The 13705-nt window shown below is 39.3% G+C and overlaps 1 protein-coding gene across 2 annotated transcripts in view; it reads right to left on the bottom strand.

Moving 5' to 3' along the window:
- RBPMS (RNA binding protein, mRNA processing factor) overlaps positions 1–13705 on the bottom strand; it is a 570413-nt gene that overhangs the window by 196851 nt on the left and 359857 nt on the right. The gene's annotated exons all lie outside the window — the stretch shown is intronic.

Genomic DNA, 13705 nt, shown 5'->3' with positions numbered 1-13705 from the left:
AAGATCTGAAATAAGGAGGCAGTCAGCAGAAGCTTAGATACTAAGTAATTGCAGAGGTAAAAAACTAAATTGATGCTTACCAGATATATTCCTTTTTTTCCTGGCAGGGAGAGTCCACGATTTCATTCCTTACTGTTGGGAAAAACAACACCAGGCCACCAGGAGGAGGCAAAGACACCCCAGCCAAAGGCTTAAATATCCCTCCCACTTCCCCTATCCTCCCAGTCATTCGGCCGAGGGAACAAGGAAAAGTAGGAGAAAAATCAGGGTATAAAGGTGCCAGAAGAAATTATAAAAAGGGAGCTGCCCAAACAAAAATATCTAACGGACGGGGTCATGGACCCCGCCAGGAAAGAAAGGAACTTATCTGGTAGGCATAAATTTTGTTTTCTTTCCATAAGGCAGGATGAGTCCACGACTTCATTTCTTACTGTTGGGAAAACCATGCCCAAGCTCCAGAGGACACTGAAAGAATAACGGTAGGGAACAAAAAGGAGGCGGACCCTAATCTGAGGGCCTTACAGCCTGCAAAACCTTTCTCCCAAAAGTTGCTTCAACCGAAGCAAACACATCAAACTTGTAAAATTTAGAAAAAGTATGTAAGGAGGACTAGGTAGCCGCCTTACAAATCTGATCAATAGAGGCTTCGTTCTTAAAGTCCCAGGAAGAAGCTACTGCTCTAGTGGAATAAGCCGTAATCCTCTCAGGAGGCTGTTGTACCGCTGTCTCATAAGCTAGGTGGATGACACTCCTCAACCAGAAAGACAGGGAAGACGTAGTGGCCTTCTGACCCCTACGTTTACCTGCATAGATGACAAACAAGATGAAGATTGTCTGAACTCCTTAGTAGCCTGAAGATAAAACTTCAAGGCACGAACCACATCTAAATTGTGGATCAAACGTTCCTTTGCCAAGGAAGGATTGGGACACAAGGAAGGAACAACAATCTCCTGATTGTTACGATCTGACACCACCTTGGGAAGGAAACCTAACTTAGTACGTAAAACCGCCTTATCAGCGTGAAAAACAAGGTAAGGGGGGTCATATTGCAAGGCTGAAATCTCCGAGACTCTGCAAGCAGACGTAATAGCCAACAGAAGCAGAACCTTTCAGAATAACAGTTTAATGTCAACATTATGCATTGGCACAAATGGAGCCTGCTGCAACACACGAAGAATAGACTCCAAGGTGGGGCCACCCTTCTAAACACAGGCCTGATCCTAGTCAGGGCCTTAACAAAGGGGACTGCACATTCGGAAGCTCAGCTAATGTCTTGTGCAGCAACACGGACAGGGCCAATAGCTGTCCCTTCAGGGAACTAGCAGATAGACCCTTCGCCAGTCCTTCCTAGAGAAAAAGATAAAATTCTGGCAACCTTAACCTTATGCCAAGAAAAACCACCCTCTTCACACCAGTGCAGATAAGTCTGCCACACCTTATGGTAGATGCGTTAAGTGGCTTACAAGCTTGAATCAAAGTGTCAATAACACTCTCAGAGAAACCTCTCTTGGCTAAGACTAAGGGGTATATTTATCAAAGCGTCAATCTCAGTGCATTCGCCGGCGCCAATTTGCTCGCCAGACATCGCTGACGCGGATCCACATACGATCCCCTTATTTATTTAAAAAAACGTAAAAAAACACGTGCGTGAAGTATGGCGCAATGAGCATCGGACTGCTGTTAACTAACAGTCATCGATGACGTGGTTATTCGGGTTTTTCCCAACTTTAATTATACCATTTCATAACTGTCCATGAACAAGCACATTTCTCTAAGCTAATCTTTATTTTTTCGTCTGTTAATGTCCAAGGAATAGATAGATTTATGCCTCAACAAATAATATCTCATAAAGTTATTTTTATATTTATTTGTTATACAAAAAAAAAAATCTGTTATATGATACTTTCACATAAATTAATATGTATTTGTATTTCTAGAAGTCATGATATGCTTTTATCTCTTGTTTTTTATAAATGATTATTAATGCTAGAATTTGTACATATCTTTTCACATACTTGTATATACATTTATATATATATATATATATGTGTGTGTGTGTGTATGTTATTTTTTGCAAACATATTTACATGTCCCTAAGTTCCTTTTTTTGTTCTAAACAATGTTGTCTGTCATATCTCTGTGTTTATTTATGCCACAATATGTATATAGTGTCAATTTATTATTATTCTGAGCAGGAATAATTGCAAATATAGGCCTAGATTTGGAGTTCGGCGGTAGATGGGCTGTTAACGCTCCGCGGGCTTTTTTCTGGCCGCACCATAAATTTAACTCTGGTATCGAGAGTTCAAACAAATGCTGCGTTAGGCTCCAAAAAAGGAGCGTAGAGCATTTTTACCGCAAATGCAACTCTCGATACCAGAGTTGCTTACGGACGCGGCCAGCCTCAAAAACGTGCTCGTGCACGATTCTCCCATAGGAAACAATGGGACTGTTTGAGCTGAAAAAAAACCTAACACCTGCAAAAAAGCAGCGTTCAGCTCCTAACGCAGCCCCATTGTTTCCTATGGGGAAACACTTCCTACGTCTGCACCTAACACTCTAACATGTACCCCGAGTCTAAACACCCCTACCCTTACACTTATTAACCCCTAATCTGCCGCTCCCGCTATCGCTGACCCCTGCATATTTTTTTTAACCCCTAATCTGCCGCTCCGTAAACCGCCGCAACCTACGTTATCCCTATGTACCCCTAATCTGCTGCCCTAACATCGCCGACCCCTATATTATATTTATTAACCCCTAATCTGCCCCCCTCAACGTCGCCGACACCTGCCTACACTTATTAACCCCTAATCTGCCGAGCGGACCTGAGCGCTACTATAATAAAGTTATTAACCCCTAATCCGCCTCACTAACCCTATCATAAATAGTATTAACCCCTAATCTGCCCTCCCTAACATCGCTGACACCTACCTTCAATTATTAACCCCTAATCTGCCGAGCGGACCTCACCGCTATTCTAATAAATGTATTAACCCCTAAAGCTAAGTCTAACCCTAACACTAACACCCCCCTAACTTAAATATAATTTACATCTAACGAAATAAATTAACTCTTATTAAATAAATTATTCCTATTTAAAGCTAAATACTTACCTGTAAAATAAATCCTAATATAGCTACAATATAAATTATAATTATATTATAGCTATTTTAGGATTAATATTTATTTTACAGGCAACTTTGTAATTATTTTAACCAGGTACAATAGCTATTAAATAGTTATTAACTATTTAATAGCTACCTAGTTAAAATAATAACAAATTTACCTGTAAAATAAATCCTAACCTAAGATATAATTAAACCTAACACTACCCTATCAATACATTAATTAAATAAACTACCTACAATTACCTACAATTAACCTAACACTACACTATCAATAAATTAATTAAACACAATTCCTACAAATAAATACAATTAAATAAACTAGCTAAAGTACAAAAAATAAAAAAGAACTAAGTTACAAAAAATAAAAAAATATTTACAAACATAAGAAAAATATTACAACAATTTTAAACTAATTACACCTACTCTAAGCCCCCTAATAAAATAAGAAAGCCCCCCAAAATAAAAAATTCCCTACCCTATTCTAAATTAAAAAAGTTACAAGCTCTTTTACCTTACCAGCCCTGAACAGGGCCCTTTGCGGGCATGCCCCAAGAATTTCAGCTCTTTTGCCTGTAAAAAAAAAAACTTACCATACCCCCCCCCAACATTACAACCCACCACCCACATACCCCTAATCTAACCCAAACCCCCCTTAAAGAAACCTAACACTAAGCCCCTGAAGATCTTCCTACCTTGTCTTCACCATCCAGGTATCACCGATCCGTCCTGGCTCCAACATCTTCATCCAACCCAAGCGGGGGTTGGCGATCCATCATCCGGTGGCTGAAGAGGTCCAGAAGAGGCTCCAAAGTCTTCCTCCTATCCGGCAAGAAGAGGACATCCGGACCGGCAAACATCTTCTCCAAGCGGCATCTTCGATCTTCTTCCATCCGGTGCGGAGCGGGTCCATCTTGAAGCAGGCGACACGGATCCATCCTCTTCTTCCGTTGTCTCCCGACGAATGACGGTTCCTTTAAGGGACGTCATCCAAGATGGCGTCCCTCGAATTCCGATTGGCTGATAGGATTCTATCAGCCAATCGGAATTAAGGTAGGAATTTTCTGATTGGCTGATGGAATCAGCCAATCAGAATCAAGTTCAATCCGATTGGCTGATCCAATCAGCCAATCAGATTGAGCTCGCATTCTATTGGCTGTTCCGATCAGCCAATAGAATGCAAGCTCAATCTGATTGGCTGATTGGATCAGCCAATCGGATTGAACTTGATTCTGATTGGCTGATTCCATCAGCCAATCAGAAAATTCCTACCTTAATTCCGATTGGCTGATAGAATCCTATCAGCCAATCGGAATTCGAGGGACGCCATCTTGGATGACGTCCCTTAAAGGAACCGTCATTCGTCGGGAGACAACGGAAGAAGAGGATGGATCCGCATCGCCTGCTTCAAGATGGACCCGCTCCGCAGCGGATGGAAGAAGATCGAAGATGCCGCTTGGAGAAGATGTTTGCCGGTCCGGATGTCCTCTTCTTGCCGGATAGGAGGAAGACTTTGGAGCCTCTTCTGGACCTCTTCAGCCACCGGATGATGGATCGCCAACCCCCGCTTGGGTTGGATGAAGATGTTGGAGCCAGGACGGATCGGTGATACCTGGATGGTGAAGACAAGGTAGGAAGATCTTCAGGGGCTTAGTGTTAGGTTTCTTTAAGGGGGGTTTGGGTTAGATTAGGGGTATGTGGGTGGTGGGTTGTAATGTTGGGGGGGGGGTATGGTATGTTTTTTTTTACAGGCAAAAGAGCTGAAATTCTTGGGGCATGCCCCGCAAAGGGCCCTGTTCAGGGCTGGTAAGGTAAAAGAGCTTGTAACTTTTTTAATTTAGAATAGGGTAGGGAATTTTTTATTTTGGGGGGCTTTGTTATTTTATTAGGGGGCTTAGAGTAGGTGTAATTAGTTTAAAATTGTTGTAATATTTTTCTTATGTTTGTAAATATTTTTTTATTTTTTGTAACTTAGTTCTTTTTTATTTTTTGTACTTTAGCTAGTTTATTTAATTGTATTTATTTGTAGGAATTGTGTTTAATTAATTTATTGATAGTGTAGTGTTAGGTTAATTGTAGGTAATTGTAGGTAGTTTATTTAATTAATTTATTGATAGGGTAGTGTTAGGTTTAATTATATCTTAGGTTAGGATTTATTTTACAGGTAAATTTGTTATTATTTTAACTAGGTAACTATTAAATAGTTCTTAACTATTTAATAGCTATTGTACCTGGTTAAAATAATTACAAAGTTGCCTGTAAAATAAATATTAATCCTAAAATAGCTATAATATAATTATAATTTATATTGTAGCTATATTAGGATTTATTTTACAGGTAAGTATTTAGCTTTAAATAGGAATCATTTATTTAATAAGAGTTAATTTATTTCGTTAGATGTAAATTATATTTAAGTTAGGGGGGTGTTAGTGTTAGGGTTAGACTTAGCTTTAGGGGTTAATCCATTTATTATAGTAGCGATGATCTTCGGTCGTCAGATTAGGGGTTAATAATTGAAGGTAGGTGTCGGCGATGTTAGGGAGGGCAGATTAGGGGTTAATACTATTTATGATAGGGTTAGTGAGGCGGGTTAGGGGTTAATAACTTTATTATAGTAGCGGTGCGGTCCGCTCGGCAGATTAGGGGTTAATAAGTGTAGGCAGGTGTCGGCGACGTTGAGGGGGGTAGATTAGGGGTTAATAAATATAATATAGGGGTCGGCGGTGTTAGGGGCAGCAGATTAGGGGTACATAGGGATAACGTAGGTGGCGGCGCTTTGCGGTCGGAAGATTAGGGGTTAATTATTTTAAGTAGCTGGCAGATTAGGGGTTAATAAGTGTAGGCAGGTGTCGGCGACGTTGTGGGGGGCAGGTTAGGGGTTAATAAATGTAATACAGGGGTCGGCGGGGTTAGGGGCAGCAGATTAGGGGTACATAAGTATAACGTAGGTGGCGGTCGGCAGATTAGGGGTTAAAATATTTTAATCGAGTGGCGGCGATGTGGGGGGAGCTTGGTTTAGGGGTACATAGGTAGTTTATGGGTGTTAGTGTACTTTAGGGTACAGTAGTTAAGAGCTTTATGAACCGGCGTTAGCCTAGAAAGCTCTTAACTCCTGCTATTTTCAGGCGGCTGGAGTTTTGTCGTTAGAGCTCTAACGCTCACTTCAGAAACGACTCTAAATACCGGCGTTAGGAAGATCCCATTGAAAAGATAGGATACGCAAATGGCGTAGGGGGATCTGCGGTATGGAAAAGTCACGGCTGAAAAGTGAGCGTTAGACCCTTTAATCACTGACTCCAAATACCAGCGGGCAGCCAAAACCAGCGTTAGGAGCCTCTAACGCTGGTTTTGACGGCTACCGCCGAACTCCAAATCTAGGCCATAGCATGTAATCAGGGTATCATATTTATTCATTTGCAATCAATGGATTTTTTAAGAGCTGGGCCTGTTTTCTCTCTGTATCTGTGTAACCCCTCCTGATTGCAATCTAGTTTTAAAAACCACCCCTACACAGGTGTTATAAAATGGGCTGGCATATAAAATGACATTTCTTACTGAAAAAGTAATTCAAGAGAAGGAAGAAATATACTGAAAATAGCATGACAGTAAAGAGGTGATTTTAATTTCTGCTGTATCTGAATCATGACAGTTTAAATGTTAGGTGGGCTATCCCTTTGAGCTATCAGCTTAAAGGGATAGCATGACAGTAAAGAGGTGATTTTAATTTCTGCTGTATCTGAATCATGACAGTTTAAATATTAGGTGGGCTATCCCTTTGAGCTATCATCTTAAGATTATATTGAATCAAACATCAATTTGAATTTTAAAATCATTATCTAAAATATTACACTGTATGTCCTAATGTCAGTATCAATGTTTCACATATACATACTTTCAAAGTATAATACACAATGTAACAAATAGCACTTACAAGTTCTGAGTAATCAATGACATTGACTAATGGCACTTACAAGTTCTGAGTAATCAATGACACAAGTATTGAGCAATTTGATTCGTTAGTGATAGTTTAAAATGTATATTTGAATCAGATTGGCTGATGTCATAAATCATGTGATTATGCATATTCCAATCAAAAGTGGTTAAAAAATTCACTAGTGTGTGGGTTGTTTAGGAGTTTGTGTCATAATTCGTGCGAAAAGTGTTGCGTCCAATTTGGTACGAAGTGGAGAGTGTGACTTGTTTTACATGGCTTAAACATAGTGCACATAGATTTTTCACAAAAAATAAAAAGGAAGTTAGCTATATTATGTTGTGTATTTATTTCATTTTTATTTCTATATCTATTAGTGCGACAAGTTTGGGGCAAAACTTTTTAACAAATTTGGAGAAATAATATTGTCCCCTTGCTTTGCAAAGAGAGACACATTTGTAACATAATCCATAAGTAATGTATTTTTCATTTTTATCCTCATATCTACTAGTGCACCAAATGTGTAGCAATAATATTGTTTGATTTAGAAAGGGTATACAATTTTAATAGAGTTTCTAATTTACTTTTATTATGTAATATACTTCATTCTCTAGCAGCATCGAACATAAGCTTTCTGTGTTTTCAGACTCCAATTGATTTCTATGGCATCCTTGGCCTCAAGGGTGGCGGATTGAAAACTAGGTACACAGCATCAGAATAGATGCAAGCGTACCTGTTAAATGTTTGTTAAATTTGGAAAAAGGTCAAATAGAGTCGAATCTGAATTTGAAACATCTGTAATGACGCAAGCATCGATCTGCGTTGGATTGAGATCGCGGGAGTGTATATTACGTCACAAATTTCAACATTTGCAGATCTTGACGCTTTGATAACTACGGCGGATCAATCTTGCGACAAATACGACGCAGGATTCAAGTTTATTTTCAATTGACCCTTTGATAACACAGTCAGCCTCAGAGAATCTAAATTTTGATGTAGGAAGGGATCCTGTAGTAGCAGATCCCTTAGACAGGGTAACCTCCATCAGATCCGCGAACCAAGTCTTTTGCGGCCAGGATGGAGCAATTAGAATCACAGATGCTTGCTCCCGTTTGATCCGAGCCACCACACGGGGGAGAAGAGGTAATGGAGGAAATAGATATATGAGTCTGAACTTCCAGGGAACCGCTAAATCATCTATTAGTTTTGCTTGAGGATCCCCGTACCTGGGTAGTTTGGCATTTAGACGGGAGGCCATGAGGTCTCTCTCCGGCATCCCCCCATCTGAAGCATATCTCTGCAAATACCTCGGGGTGGAGAGACCATTCCCCCGGGTGAAAGGATTGCCTGCTAAGGAAGTCTGCTTCCCAGTTGTCCACACCCGGAATGTAGATCGCTGGCAGCATACAGTTGTAGGTCTCCGCCCATTCCAGGATCTGAGAAACCTCTCTCATCGCTAAGAAACTCCTGCTGTCGGCATTTATCGATGTGCGGCGGACATGATACGCTGCATCGTATGTCAGTCCGCACTTTAATAAATCGGCCCCCTAGTCCAAAAAAATAATTTATAAGAGCCACTATGACATAACTATCTGAATTGATCAATGCTTACATATTGACTAATACAAAATAAACATTACTGTTTCCAAAGAAAATCATATGGAATATTTTAGATATCTCAAAGGGACTGCAAAAAAATAACAACTCAAGTTGGATGTGATTGACCCCAAAGGCAATCAGTTTGGAAAACAAAAAAAAGTGACAAAAGGTTTGACATTGTTAGAATACAGACAATACTTTTTGCTAAATTCCTATTGGAATAGTTAGTAGTTTAGTTTTTTTTTTAGGGAGTGCTCTGAATACAAATTCTTTTTTTATTACCTAAAGTTATATATTTACTGCACAAGAATGTGACACTATAGTTCAACATAAGTATATCTCAGTTTCTGCTTTTTTTCATTAAGAAAGCTAATGTTCTTCTATGTTTAAAAAACGGCCACATCTTTTGATATAACTTTGATAAGCATTCTGTGTATCCGTGTACAAGCACACACATCTGTGTGCGTGCACAATACACACATAAACCAAAGCTCAATACATTTGCTCTAAATCTAGTAGCCAGCACAAAAAAAAAAAAAAAAAAAATATGCTTACCTAATAAATTTATTTATTTCTTGACACGATGAGTCCATGGATCATCTAATTACTATTGGGAATATCACTCCTGCCCAGCAGGAGGCGGCAAAGAGCACCACAGCAAAGCTGTTAAATATCACCTCCCTTCCCTCCAACCCCAGTCATTCGACCGAAGTAAAGGAGAGAAAGGAAGCAACAAGGTGCAGAGGTGTCTGAGGTTTATAGTATCTGGCATAATAAACATAACTAGACTTGCTGTCTGCACACTCAAGCACTGATTGGCTGAATAAAGCAAAAATATCAGTAAATACAAAAAAACAAAACAATCGCCTAGATTACAAGTTTTGTCGGTAAAGACCAGCGCTGCTAACGATCCTTTTTTTTCCAGCGCACCCTTAAGCCAACGCTGGTATTACGAGTTGTCTGAATGGCTGCGTTAGCCTCAGAAAAGGGAGCGTTGAGCATAATTTAGCTCCACTTCGACCCTCAATACCAGCATTGCTTACGGTAACGGTAAGATGGAAAAACGTGCTCGTGCACGATATCCCCATAGGAAATAATGGGGCTGAGCTGGCTGAAAAAAAACCTAACACCTGCAAAAAAGCAGCATTCAGCTCCTAACGCGGAAACACTTTCTAAGTCTACACCTAACATCCTAACATGAACCCCGAGTCTAAACACCTCTAACCTTACACTTATTAACCCCTAATCTGCCGTCCCCGCTATCGCTGACACCTGCATTATACTATTAACCCCTAATCTGCCGATCCGGACACCTCCGAAACCTACATTATCCCTATGAACCCCTAATTTGATGTCCCTAACATCGCCGACACCTATATTATATTTATTACCCCATAATCTGCCCCCCCCCCAACGTTGCCGCCACCTACCTACACTTATTAACCCCTAATCTGCCGACCGGCATCGCCGCCACTATAATAAATGTATTAACCCCTAAACCACCGCACTCGCAAACACTATAATAAATTTTATTAACCCCTAATCTGCCCTCCCTAACATCGCCGCCACCTACCTACAATTATTAACCCCTAATCTGCCGCCCCCAATGTCGCTGCTACTATAATAAAGTGTTAACCCCTAAACCTAAGTCTAAACCTAACCCTAACACCCCCCTAACTTAAATATAATTTAAATTAAACGAACTAAAATTAATAACATTAAATAAATTATTCCTATTTAAAACTAAATACTTACCTATAAAATAAACCCTAATATAGCTACAATATAACTAATAGTTACATTGTAGCTATTTTAGGATTTATATTTATTTTACAGGCAACTTTGTATTTATTTTAACTAGGTACAATAGCTATTAAATAGTTATTAACTATTTAATAGCTACCTAGTTAAAATAATTACAAAATTACCTGTAAAATAAATCCTAACCTAAGTTACAAATACACCTAACACTACACTATCATTACATTAATTAAATAAATTACCTACAATTATCTAAACTAAAATACAATTAAATAAACTAAACTATAATACAAAACCCCCCCCACTAAATTACAGAAAATAAAAAAATACAATAAGTTTAAACTAATTACACCTAATCTAAGCCCCCTAATAAAATAAAAAGCCCCCCCAAAATAATAAAATGCCCTACCCTATCCTAAATTACAAAGTACAGATGGCCCTCGTTTTACAACGGTTCAATTTACACCGTTTCAGAATAACAACCTTTTTTTCCAGTCATGTGACTGCTATTGAAAAGCATTGAGAAGCAGTGCATTTATTAAAATAGCCAGTAGGTGGAGCTGTCCGCTTGTGTTGCAGCAAAGCCAAGCAAGCTGAAATTAATCAGTTTAACCAGACCTGAGCTATCGAGCAGATTTCAAAGGAACAAGATCTTCCTGTCTATAACTCAGTCCAGATTGGAATGCATAGAAAGAACTGTTTGCAGAAAAATGCAAGTGAAGTCTGTGTTGTGTGGTTATTTTATTAGGTTTATAATGCTGTTTAGCAGATGTTTTGTTCATTTAACTTAGTTTAATGATATATTCTGTGTTGTGTGATTATTTTATTAGGTTTATAATGCTGTTACATATTTAAAGTCTTCATTTCAAAGCTTTAAAAATATTGTATTAGGTGTTACTTATGACAATTTTGAGAGGGGCCTGGAACCCTACTCCCTCACTTCCCGTTGACTTACATTATAAACTGGGTTTCAATTTACAATGGTTTCGATTTACAACCATTCCTTCTGGAACCTAACCCCGGCGTAAACTGAGGGCTACCTGTAATCAGCTCTTTTACCAGCCCTTAAAAGGGCTTTTTGCGGGGCATTGCCCCACAGTAATCAGCTATTTTACCTGTAAATAAAAATACAATACCCCCCCAACATTACAACCCACCACCCACGTACCCATACTCTAAAACCCACACAAACCCCCCTTAAAAAAACCTAACACTAACCCCCTGAAGATCTCCCTACCTTGAGTCGTCTTTATTCAGCCGAGCCGAATTCTTCATCCAAGCAGGCAAGAAGAGGTCCTCCATCCAGATGAAGTCTTCATCCAAGCGGGGCAGAAGAGGTCTTCCATCCTATTGAAGTCTTCATCCAAGCGGAATCTTCTATCTATCGGATTGACCTTGCATTCTATTGGCTGATCGGAACAGCCAATAGAATGCGAGGGCAATCCGATTGGCTGATTGGATCAGCCAATCGGATTGAACTTCAATCTGGTTGGCTGATTGAATCAGCCAATCAGATTTTTCCAACCTTAATTCCGATTGGCTGATAGAATGCTAGGAATTCGAGGGACGCCATCTTGGATGACGTCATTTAAAGGAACCGTCATTCGTCGGGAAGTCGTCAGCCAAGATGGATGTTCCGCGTCGGAGGTCTTCAGGATGCTGCCGCTCCACTCCGGATGGATGAAGATAGAAGATTCAGCTTGGATGAAGACTTCAATCTGATGGAAGCCCTCTTCTTGCCCCGCTTGGATGAAGACTTCTACCGGATGGAGGACCTCTTCTTGCCTGCTTGGATGAAGAATTTGGCTCGGCTGAGTGAAGACGACTCAAGGTAGGGAGATCTTCAGGGGGTTAGTGTTAGTTTTTTTTTAAGGGGGGTTTGGGTGGGTTTTTAGAGTAGGGGTACATGGGTGGTGGTTTGTAATGTTGGGGGGTATTGTATTTTTATTTACAGGTAAAAGAGCTGATTACTTTGGGGCAATGCCCCGCAAAAAGCCCTTTTAAGGGCTGGTAAAAGAGCTGATAATTTTGTAATTTAGGATAGGGTAGGGCATTTTATTATTTTGGGGGGCTTTTTTATTTTATTAGGGGGCTTAGATTAGGTGTAATTAGTTTAAACTTCTTGTATTTTTTTTTTATTTTCTGTAATTTAGTGTTTGTTTTTTTTGTATTATAGTTTAGTTTATTTAATTGTATTTTAGTTTAGATAATTGTAGGTAATTTATTTAATTAGTTTAATGATAGTGTAGTGTTAGGTGCATTTGTAACTTAGGTTAGGATTTATTTTACAGGTAATTTTGTAATTATTTTAACTAGGTAGCTATTAAATAGTTAATAACTATTTAATAGCTATTGTACCTAGTTAAAATAAATACAAAGTTGCCTGTAAAATAAATATAAATCCTAAAATAGCTACAATTAGTTATATTGTAGCTATATTAGGGTTTATTTTATAGGTAAGTATTTAGTTTTAACCCTTTAATGACACAGCTTTCAGTTTGCTCAATTGTTTTATGACGGAAAAATTCTGTCATATGTCCTTAAGAGGTTAAATAGGAATAATTTATTTAATGTTATTAAATTTAGTTTGTTTAATTTAAATTATATTTAAGTTAGGGGGGTGTTAGGGTTAGACTTAGGTTTAGGGGTTAATAAATTTACTATAGTAGCGGCGACATTGGGGGCGGCAGATTAGGGGTTAATAATTGTAGGAAGGTGGCGGTGATGTTAGGGAGGGCAGATTAGGGGTTAATAAAATATATTATAATGTTTGCGAGGCGGGAGTGCGGCGGTTTAGGGGTTAATACATTTATTATAGTGGTTGGTGATGTCCGGTCGGCAGATTAGTGGTTAATAAGTGTAGGTAGGTGGCGGCGAAGTTGGGGGGGGGGCAGATTAGGGGGTAATAAATATAATATAGGTGTCGGCGATGTTAGGGGCAGCAGATTAGGGGTTCATAGCTATAATGTAGGTGGCGGCGATGTCCGGTCGGCAGATTAGGGGTTAAACATTTTTATTAAAGGGTTTGCGATGTGGGTGGGGCTCGGTTTAGGGGTTCATAGGTAGTTTATGGGTGTTAGTGTACTTTATAGCACAGTAGTTAAGAGCTCTATGTTCCGGCGATAGCCCATAAAACTCTTAACTACTGACTTTTTTTTGCGGTTGGAGTCTTGTCGGTAGAGGCTCTACTGCTCACTTCTTCCAAGACTCGTAATACCGGCGTTAGGCAAATCCCATTAAAAAGATAGGATACGCAATTGACGTAAGAGGATTTGCGGTAGCCTCG

Source organism: Bombina bombina, chromosome 2, assembly GCF_027579735.1.
Source record: "Bombina bombina isolate aBomBom1 chromosome 2, aBomBom1.pri, whole genome shotgun sequence".
NCBI lineage: Eukaryota > Metazoa > Chordata > Amphibia > Anura > Bombinatoridae > Bombina > Bombina bombina.
The sequence above is the reverse complement of the archived record's forward strand: the minus strand, read 5'-3'. Positions and strand labels throughout refer to the sequence as shown.